This window comes from Sciurus vulgaris, assembly GCF_902686455.1.
Source record: "Sciurus vulgaris genome assembly, chromosome: 7".
In the NCBI taxonomy this organism is placed as follows: Eukaryota; Metazoa; Chordata; class Mammalia; order Rodentia; family Sciuridae; genus Sciurus; species Sciurus vulgaris.
The window spans coordinates 157,699,740-157,709,720 of NC_136467.1; the positions used below are offsets into that span (position 1 = coordinate 157,699,740).

General features: G+C 45.6%; 1 long non-coding RNA gene across 2 annotated transcripts; it reads left to right on the top strand.

Annotated features, from left to right (window-relative positions):
• Positions 1-4,949: 4,949 nt before the first annotated feature.
• LOC306666096 lies at positions 4,950-9,656 on the top strand. Of its 2 annotated transcripts, none has more exons than XR_013765185.1 (4): positions 4,950-5,054; positions 6,252-6,429; positions 7,290-7,392; positions 9,162-9,656. It is a non-coding gene; the product is annotated as an uncharacterized lncRNA (long non-coding RNA). The 2 variants fall into 2 exon arrangements; XR_013765186.1 differs by having other exon boundaries at positions 6,252-6,344; positions 7,294-7,392.
• The last annotated feature ends 325 nt before the right edge of the window (positions 9,657-9,981 follow it).

Sequence of the window (9,981 nt, forward strand, 5' to 3'; positions counted from 1 at the left end):
AATGGCGGGTGGAAGGCAGGCAAGAATGGAGGAAGGAGGGACTGTATAGAGGGAAAAGAGAGGTGGGAGGGGGTAGGGGGGAAGGAAAAAAATAACAGAATGAATCAAACACCATTACCCTATGTAAATGTATGATTACACAAATGGTATGCCTTTACTCCATGTATAAACAGAAACAACATGTATCCCATTTGTTCACAATAAAAATAAATTTTAAAAACCCCAAACCTTCTAAGGCAGGTCAGCAATACATCCTCCTCCAGAACTCAGGGAGGATACTTCCCTGATGGCAGGGGCAGATTCCAGGCACATGTGCAGGAGAGTCACCAAATATAGTCAACACTACTTTATGAGTAAAATGTCGCATTCTGGGGTGGTAATTTCAGGTGGTGAGACATGTGTCACAGAGGGAGACCCATAAAGAGTGCAGGGTGATCACAACCCACCTATGTGTGTAGGAACTACAGGAAGCAGATCTCTGCCTGTCCCACAGATGTTCCTTTGTGTGCTATTCTGGTGCCTATGTCCTGGTGTTGCCTCACTTACAGTCAAACATGAGCATGCAGAGTCTTGTTATTGATGTGGTTGTGCTTTTCTCTGAGTCAGCTCTTTGAGCTGAAGAACCACTGGGGTTAGTAACAAAGTCACAAAGGAAAGTCAGTGACACAGATTAACTGCCACACACAGGGTAGACTGGGAAAGGATGTTTTCCTGAAGAAAGGAAAGGATATTTTCCTGTATTCTCCAAAAGATTATAACAATCCAGAGTACACGACATGCCAGTCACAGCATTCAGAGAGAATCCAGAATTTCTGGACATACAGAGAACCAGCAAAATGAAACCAGTTCTTAAAGGAAGGGGCAGAGGCCAACCTGAAAACAACAGAGCACTGGAGTTTCCAGATACCGATTCTAAAGCCCTGTTTAACAACAGTCCATATGAGAAAGCAAAACACTCTCAAAAGTAATGCAAAGGTGGAGAAACCTTCAGTATTCTGTCCTATGAGAGGACCCTTCATGAATTTGAAAACAGACATTCTCAGGAGAAAGAAGAGGAGGACAGTTTCCTGGGTATCTTCCTGTATGGCCTGGGCAGGGTGTATTTCAGGCAGAAGCAGGGGACCAGAAAGAAAGGTTGATCGCAGAAGTGTGCATGTTATAAGGCTGAGAGAGACTGGCTCCCCCGGGACATGAAAACCACGTGACCCGTTTTCTGCACATAGGACCCCATACAAAATGATCAACATGCACACAATTTAAGGTCACTTTCGGAAAAGATAAAAGGTGTCTAGTGAGGCTTCTCCTGGAGTCCTTTCTCCTTGGTTTCATTGTTGTCCCATTTTTGCTACTGCACATTACTCTCTCTTAAATGTCATTTTAAGAAGTTTACATATATTGACTCCTGAGTCTATATGAACATTAGTTAACACAATTTAACATTATATCTAAACATGAATTAAAGAAAGGCTGAGAGAGCTTTCAACGTTTCTTTTTGTGTGGCAAAATGTTTTCATGTTTCACAATATTAACCTTTAAACAAATCAGGCTCTAATTTTTAGAAATACATTTACATTTGAAATTCTTTATCTCAGTGTAAAAAGTAACAAATTTTACATATACCCTATTGATAACAGGTCCTATAATAAAACATTAAATGATAGAAGTAAATCCCCAATAAAATTTACTCTTTATAAGTTTAAAATTACCATTACAGACAAGTTTAGTTTAGAGAATAGCAGCTTGATAAATTCCCTGCTTTAAAAACTTGTATACCTGGAAAATATGAACACATTTAATATACAAAGAGTGACCATTTCACAATTACCTTGACACTTTTATATTACCAAATTTAGTTTTTAAAGAAAAATTTGGACTCTGTAACGTAGTACAATACTCTAACAGTTGCTTAACCACAATTGTATAAACCCCAATTTTTAAGACTAATTGTTCTAAAGAATAAAACAATAGACACAAAGTTAAGAGTAAATTAGTGTTTCTAAGAAATCCTTATCATTTTACCATATAGATTAAACTTTGGTTTATGTGACAACATTAGTATTTCACCTTAGGAAAAAACCTTAAATAGCTTTAACTGTGTCACATACATACAACCAACTTCGTTACATGCAAACTTATTGAAACTTGCCCTTTAAAGACTTTCTTAGCACTTATTTAGACCCTCATGTATTTTATCACATAAGCACTTTCTTACCCAGAAACATTTTGTTTTTCACTAAATATATTTCCATATCTAGAAATTTTTTCTTTCCTATCTGTTGACCTTTTTGTTCACATTCTAAAACAACTCTTATGAAGTTTCTTAATTTATATAAATTACTCCATTTTAATAAGATTAAATATTTTGTTATTTATAGTACTCTAATTGAAACACAGTTGAAACTTTTAGAACCCTTTGTATATAGAATTGTACCTGTTAGGACATAACTCTTAGTAACCTTGTTTTTAGTTTAGTGATGACACAAAACAACTTTCTCTACAAACACATTTGAGTGATCCCATGCATGTCAACACTAATTCACTTATTTAAAAAAAAACAACAACAAGATATTAAACAAGTGTCCTGAACAGTATTTGCCAGCTTTTTCTTGTTGGAGGAAAGACCTAGAAAAATTGATGTTAGACATTTTCTAAACATCAACATTTTATTAGTTCAACCACCTAGAGACTTGTGAGTTAATTTTAAAGACATTTTACTTCTATTAGTTTACCCAATTTAAATTGAACCTTTTTAAATCACGTGAATTAAAAGTATTTGGATCCATTTTTAAATTTTAATTTTAGGAGCGCTCAGTTTTGATATAGACAAAACATGACATCAGACAGCACAACATACACATAACACAAAATCAAAGGCCTTGAAACTTTATAGGTGAATCTCCATTGCAATGTAACAGATGTTCAAAAACTCTAGTTGAATAAAAAAATAGAACTGATCAAAAGAGTCATGAGCTCAAAAAAAAAAAATGTAGAATTAAAAAAAAACAAGAGTCCTGGAAAAATGATATGGCCGTTAAGTACTTTAGTAAAGCACCATAAAATTTACTTTTGCTGGAGTTCAAAAGTAAACTCTTTTTGCTTTTTTTTTTTTTTTCCTTGGATTTGAGACCGGTCTCCTACTAAGTCTTTTGCTTCCTCCATTTACATTTCAATGTAAGCCTTGACTGAGATCAGGATCTGAAACGGGCTAAATTGTTCTAGCAGAAACTTGATGCCTAGGACATTTTAACCCTTATTCCTGGTTAGTAATCAATTCAGGTTTGGACACAGAAAATTGTGAAACAATTATCTCCCAATACTTGTGGGGACTGGGGCTACTATATCATACTCCTTACTAGGACATGCCACTGATGGTTGGTCTGGTTACTCCCTCCACACCAGCATATGTGGGACCTCATTGCAGGAGGACTAGGTAGGCTGGGTGGGGCAAAGTTGGAGGAGGAGGAGGAATTAAGAGGGGGAGAAGAAGGAGGTGTTTGCAGGAAGAGCAGAGAAGCGCAAGAAAGAAGAGACTTGAAGATAAGGAATCCCTTTCCATCTGCCCACTCGCTTGTGGAAGTTGTGTGCCAATATCTTTGGTAGCCACAATCCACCTTCCCATGGAGTGATCTTTCATCCCTGCACAGGCCAATTTGTGATCGGTAGTCATTCCTTCCCAAACTAACTTTTTAACATTTACTGGGAAGGCCATACAGGGAGGGGGGAGGTTAGAGTCTGTGAGTTCTCGCCCAGTATTGTAAAATGGCCACCGGAAAGATTTCCCGCCATCTGGAAGGAGGAAGGCGAGGGCTTTCATTGGAGTCTGATGTGGCCCCAGAATACAAGATGGCAGCAATGAGCCTCCTTGGGGCAGCAGTGGGCCCTCCCTATGTGTAGAGGCTGGCTGCCCTTGTGGTTCCTCAACCTTGGGAGGAGCGGATGGAGATGGATTGGGCTCCTCATTAAAGGTCTCCCAACGTTGTTTACTATGTGGCAAGTTTCTGGAAGGAGATGCAATGGGAGGAGCCGGCGGTTCTTTAGGTGGCGGCTCTTTGGGGAGAAACTTGGAGCCCCCTTTGGGAGGTCCTGGAGAGAAGCAGGCCTTAAGGGCGGATAATGTAGGGCAGACTCCCAATGCGGGACCCTCCCCTAAATTGATTTCCCTCTTCTTAACAAGTTGTTCTACATGATCCCATGTGGACCAGTCAAAAAGATTAGCGGCGGGAAGCCAAGAGGCCACCCGAGTAAAGGTGTCCCAGGCTTTTTCCACCTGTGTATCAGACAACTCAAGGCCCCTGCTCTTCAGCATGAGTCTAAGAGCTGAGAGCGCAGTGTCACCATGTGTGGTGTGTGTTTGCCGCATCTTTTCGGGATGCCTTACCTCGGAACTCACTTGGCCTGATCTGCCGGTACTTTTGGTTTCGAAACTGCCTCTTCGCTTTGGCTGCGGTTCAACCTTGAGGTGCCCCACATTGGGCACCAGGTGTTGGAGTCTTAAGCCCCCTCCCCCATTCTCGATCAGTGACAAGGGAAGGGGACACTCCCCAACAAGGTCAGACCGGGATAGGTAAGGCCGACTGACCGCCCACCCAAGCCCTCCGTGCGGAGGACAATCAGACGCGTCAGGGAGACCAGTCACAGCAGGAACTCGTTTATTGAGGAAATCACACCGCTTTTATGTAGGGTGGGGGCTAGGCGGGAACCAATCAGCTTAAAGGTCAGCAAGGCACGGGGGGGGGGGTTTCACGCAGGCGAGAGGCCCATTGGACTATATGGCAAGCACGAGCTGATCACGTTTGTGGAACAATTGTTAACCAATCCCTGACGGTGGTCCGGTTTATCGTCATGAACCTTTGAAATCGCCTTTGAACCTTGATCTTGCTCACTAGCCAGGGAGTAAGGAGTCAGCCTGAGTTAGTTAATGTGTCATTAGTCCCAACAGGTGGCAGCTCCAGGGAACAAAGCCATGGCTCCCCCACACCATCCCCACAAAACAAGTCATGTAGAAACACATCCACAAAGCTACCTTTCACAAGACCCTGTGGTCAGGAAGAAGGGTAGTCAGTATCTTTTTCTGTCACTATGCCCTGGTGCAGAGACTTCTCTACAATGGCAGCAGCTACCATCACCAAGGTCAGTGTTAACCTCAGCTAAGGCCAGGGGAGAGGGAGGTAGCATAGAATCCTCAGTATGCTGGTCCCCATCACCCAGGCTCAAAGGAGTCTATGAATGGCCTGTGGTCACAGACATATGAAATGCAGGTCTCTGCCATCACAGCTGGTTCCTGGAGAAGTGCCTGCTCACTGAGGGATTTGAAACTTCCTGGTTAACCACAGTATAGTGTGTCAGAGGCTTCAGTGTGCCTCAAATCTTAGCATTTTATTTAGTATAAAACAAACCAAAGAAGTCAAAGGAAGTCTACCTCAGTCCAAATTTCAGGCAAATATAGAAGTATTAACAGATTGCTAAAATAATAAGAATTTAAGGCTATTTTCTAAGGCACGCTTTCATGTTTGTGGTTGAAGTCTGAAATTACATTTGAGGTTCTTCTTTCCACTTTCACTGGTTTTCCCTGAGTGCACTCCAGCTCTGTGGGCACCTCTTCTGCTTGATGCAGGAACATTCTCTGTCTCTCTCATTGTGACTCAACCCGAGAACCCACACAGTCTTTTCTATCCATCCTGCTGCTCAGGGAATTTGAACATGACATAGCTTCTCTCTTACATGTGACGCTCAAGGTTAGGAGACTAACTCAGCATCCTCAGAGGCAGAGATGACTCAGACCAGGGTCCTGGCATCTGGTTTGGAGCTTTGTGCTCATCCACCTGACCTAGAAATAAGACATAAACATTTGTAACCATGCTCCTACCCTCCAGATCTCCCCTCCAGGTGGGAAGATAAATCCCACATATATAATCCAGTGCCAGCATTTTCATTGTGGCTTGTGGGGGCTACAAAGTCATCAAGTTGACATTGCCTACTGTGCTGGTCATGCTGGGTGAATAGGACAGTAGGGTGAAAGGGGAGGTGAAGAGAGATGATAGAAGTCATGATGCCACCTAGGGCAATGCCTGTGCCTTGGGGGATTTCAAAGCTCCCTGTGAGGAAGGATGTGTCAGAAGGAACCCTGTGCTGGAGTATCAGGGCTTGTGTCTACTGGAGGACTAGTAAGACCCAGGGTGACTGTGGAGGGCACGAGGAATGTCCAAGCAGGACCAGCTTGGGTCTCGTGGGTCAGATTTTCTCTGTTACAGCTTTCTTCTCTGAGACTTGCAAGCATTCCTTGAGGGGCACAGAGTGGAGGTCCCTCCACTGAGTCCAGGAGCCTTGGAGACAGCTTTCATCAGGTGAGTGGGTTTTGACTGGCTCTGCAGACACTTTGGACAGGTTTAAAGCCACACCCCAAGAGCTGTCAGCACATCCCCAGTGATGGTAACTACCTTGATGGATACTGCCTGGGTTCTTATATCAGTTCAGAGACCTGGGTCAACGCAGAGCCCCTAGTCTGCAAGAAGTGAATATGTTAAAGTAGACTGGGGCACAAGCTCCCTGAATCAGCTGGAGGACAGAGTGGTTAAGACTGGGTGGTGGTCTTCCCTACAGCAGGCTCACCCACAGAGTCTCAACTAGAAGAAGAATACTGAAGCAGGGGCCGAATCATGTAGGAGAGGATTGGCACTCAAATGCGAAAGCCCAGGTCTGTGTGGAAGACTCTGATGGCTACCAAGGTATCAGAAATCAGACTGATGGATTGAGGACTGTGAAATGCAGTTGAGAAACATCTCAGATGTATGTCTGGCTATTGGCCAGGGGCTGAGCAGACAGCAGAGTTGTTCACCTGCACTTCAGATTGTGACCTGCACTGAAAGCTTCCGAGCATGCACCATGAAACTAGGCCCATTGTCCCAGCCAGGACTGCCCACATGATACTTTCCCTAATGAGTTCTGAGAGGCTGACCTGGCATAGTGATGCTAGAGGCTCATCCAGCCCATGCAGTCTGCAGTCAGGGCTATCCCTGCCCATTATACCTCTCGGGTGGATGGACCCAGTCACCAGGAGAATCTTACACCAGACTTGTCCCATATGATGTTCAATCCCAAGAAAGCTGGTTGAGGCCAGCCTACTGCCTCTCTTCCCACTCCTGCTTTGCTTTCCTCTCTGGTCTTTTCAGGCTCAATAGTCACAGTGTGGGCAACACATTTTTTGCTAACTTGACTTGAATACATGTTTTCACCCCCATCTTTTTTCTTGTGGTCAGTGATTTTTGTTTTCTTCATTGTCCACTTTTTAGGCAGCAGAAAGTCATGTGGGCCATGTGGATGAAGCTGGTTCTGAAGATGTGTACATGCCCATGAGTATACTTCCCTCCATCCTGCTGGCCATGGTGAGAGCAGGTGGAAATACAGATTATCCATAACTCCAGCAGCCCAAGGAGCCCTCATGTTGTCCACCTTAGCTGCTCACCTTCAGCTCTTCTTTCACAGAAAGACCTTATCAGAGGAAGAGAGATCCAGCCACCCGCTGTTGACCATAGCCTGAAGCCAGGCTGGAAAGGTAAGTACACTTTTTCCGTGTTCCATCTCTTGACAATATTCAAGGTGTGTTTGATTTATCTGGTACTAGATGGATCGTGGTCTTGGGGTTAAGTCATTGGGCAAATCATTGAAGCTCGGGCTTGTTTCTTATCTGTGAAATGAGGAAAGTACCTACTCCTAGGTTTGTGCCCCAGGGCCAGAATTGGGACATTGTAGGTGTTCACTACAGTCAGATGTGGTCCTTATATGGACCTGGAGGAAGGGCTCTGAGACCCAGGTTTGCACTTCCCAGCATTGTAGGCCAAGGCCCAGTGACAGGGCTACAGTGAAGGAACAGAAGGAGCAGCACCAGCAGGAAGTGCCTGGAGTCTGGCCAACAGTGACTCAGTCCCTGGGTTTGGATATTATGAGGCAGGGCCTTGAGCCATGTTCCTCCAGAATGGGCTACCTAGCATGCAAAGGAACAGTGGGGAGTGGTGCCAGTGACCACTTCAGGTGAAGCCTCCTGACGTATATTATAAAATCATAAACCTGGGTAGAATAGCCTGTGGTTAGACCATGTCTCTCATTTTGGAACCTAGATATATGGTTTCCATAGATAAAGTAGGAATATCATATATTTGGGAAAATGAATAAAATTTGAGGTTGTTCCCCAGTTTTCCCCTTTGAAGTTAGAGTCGCCAGGAAGCCCTCCATGAACATGCTGTGTGTCTGTGCTTGTGTGCTGTTGCTGTGTCTGGCCACTGAGTTTCTGCTCCTATTCCAGGAAAGCCAGTAGCCCTGGATTTGTGTGGCAGCATCCTTGGCAAGCCTTTCTCCCAGGCACCAAGGCCCATGTGAGTATCCATATTTAGAGGGTTGGGGCAAGAGAGAGATTACTGGTTTTTTTCTGCCCTGAGGGTCAGGAAGGATACACATGAACGACTGCTGCTGCTGTTGGCTCATAGGCCTCCTGAGGCTGGGTACACTAGTGTGTGAAGGGGACAGTTGCATCCTGGATCACATCTTTCTCTGGGCGTGGATTGAAGCTCAGGCCAGCTGGAGGTAAGAGCATGCAGCTGAAACAACTCATCACTCTTCCACAGAAGCTGCACTGAGGTCTCCAGCTTCTCTCAGGACCTGTGCTTCACCCTGACACAGAGCACCACAAGCCTGTACCTGCGACACAGCTCCCTGAAATACCAGCTTATGAGGCCCAGCTACCCTGTACCTGGTCACAGAATAAAGGCTCCACCTGAGTCATTGCTTGGGACTCCAGAAGAATGCTACATACAGTGCAGGGGGTTCTGGGATGCATCAAGGCTGCTGCAGTTTGAACACCCACTCCAGGTCACTGGTGGGAGTGTCCAGGGGGCCAAATTAGAGCAACCACATAAACCCTATGGACCATGCCCCGAAACAATCTGCTGCTTTCCTGTCTTGAAGACAGCAGGTGAGAAGTAGCACTGGGGCCATGGCTGCACAGCTGTGCCACCATGGGCAAGTCATGGCAGCTCTCTGAACCAGACTCTCCATGTTCTGACCAATGCTAGCAGCAGTATGGTCTGCTGCACAGGCACACTGAAGGGCTGGTGGATGGACAGTGCCTGTACCATGGTGTTCACTGACTGCTTTTCCTTCTTTGATAGCAGAGCCTGGGGAAAGCAGCTCCTACTCCCTGTGGCACAAGCAGCCCAGCCCCTGAGAAGAGTCCTGACAAGGTGGAGTTCAGGGCCCTGGACTTCCAGCAGAGCAGCCCCAGTGCCCACCGTAAGGTGCCTGGGGATCAGGGCTTCAGCGAAGGCAGTCGTCAGCTTCTCTCTCTACATCAAAGTATTGGAAACTTTATCCTGCTTTAGATGTGGTCCCCTTGAGGACACAGTGCCCCTCCCTCCACACAGCCTCACACATGAATGCTGAAGCACCAGTAGCTCAGGGTTATGGAGCCAGTTGCAGTTGGATCTCAAGGTTTCTGCCTCCTTGTCTGAGTTCTTGTCTAAGGAGCACTCACTGTGGGGCAGATATTTGGGCACAGCATATAGAGAAGAGACCAGACAGTCAGTACAGGAGGATGGCGCTCTCTCTTTCAATGTTGAGGGCTCTCCAGGGTGCACACAAAAGGCCCTGAGGCCCCACTTCATGCACGCTCTCTGAGGATGAGTCCTGGAGGGATGAGCTTGGGCTCATTTCCACAGACAGGGAGCACAGACGATCCTGCACCCTGAATCTCATCCAGAGTTTGTGGGTAGAGGTGGCATAGGATCTTCCAAACAGTCATGGAAGGGCCTGGGTTGCTTCAGAGGACTCACAGGGTCTGTCACCTTAAAGGGAGGGAAAGTGCTTGGAGTCAGATTGAAGCATATGCTCAGAAGAAGAGAATTCCTGGGCCCAGGACCACTGTACTCATTCCCTCCCTAACTGTGTAGTGACTCTACCACTCTCTCCTCAGACTTCTAGGTCATCTGTGTC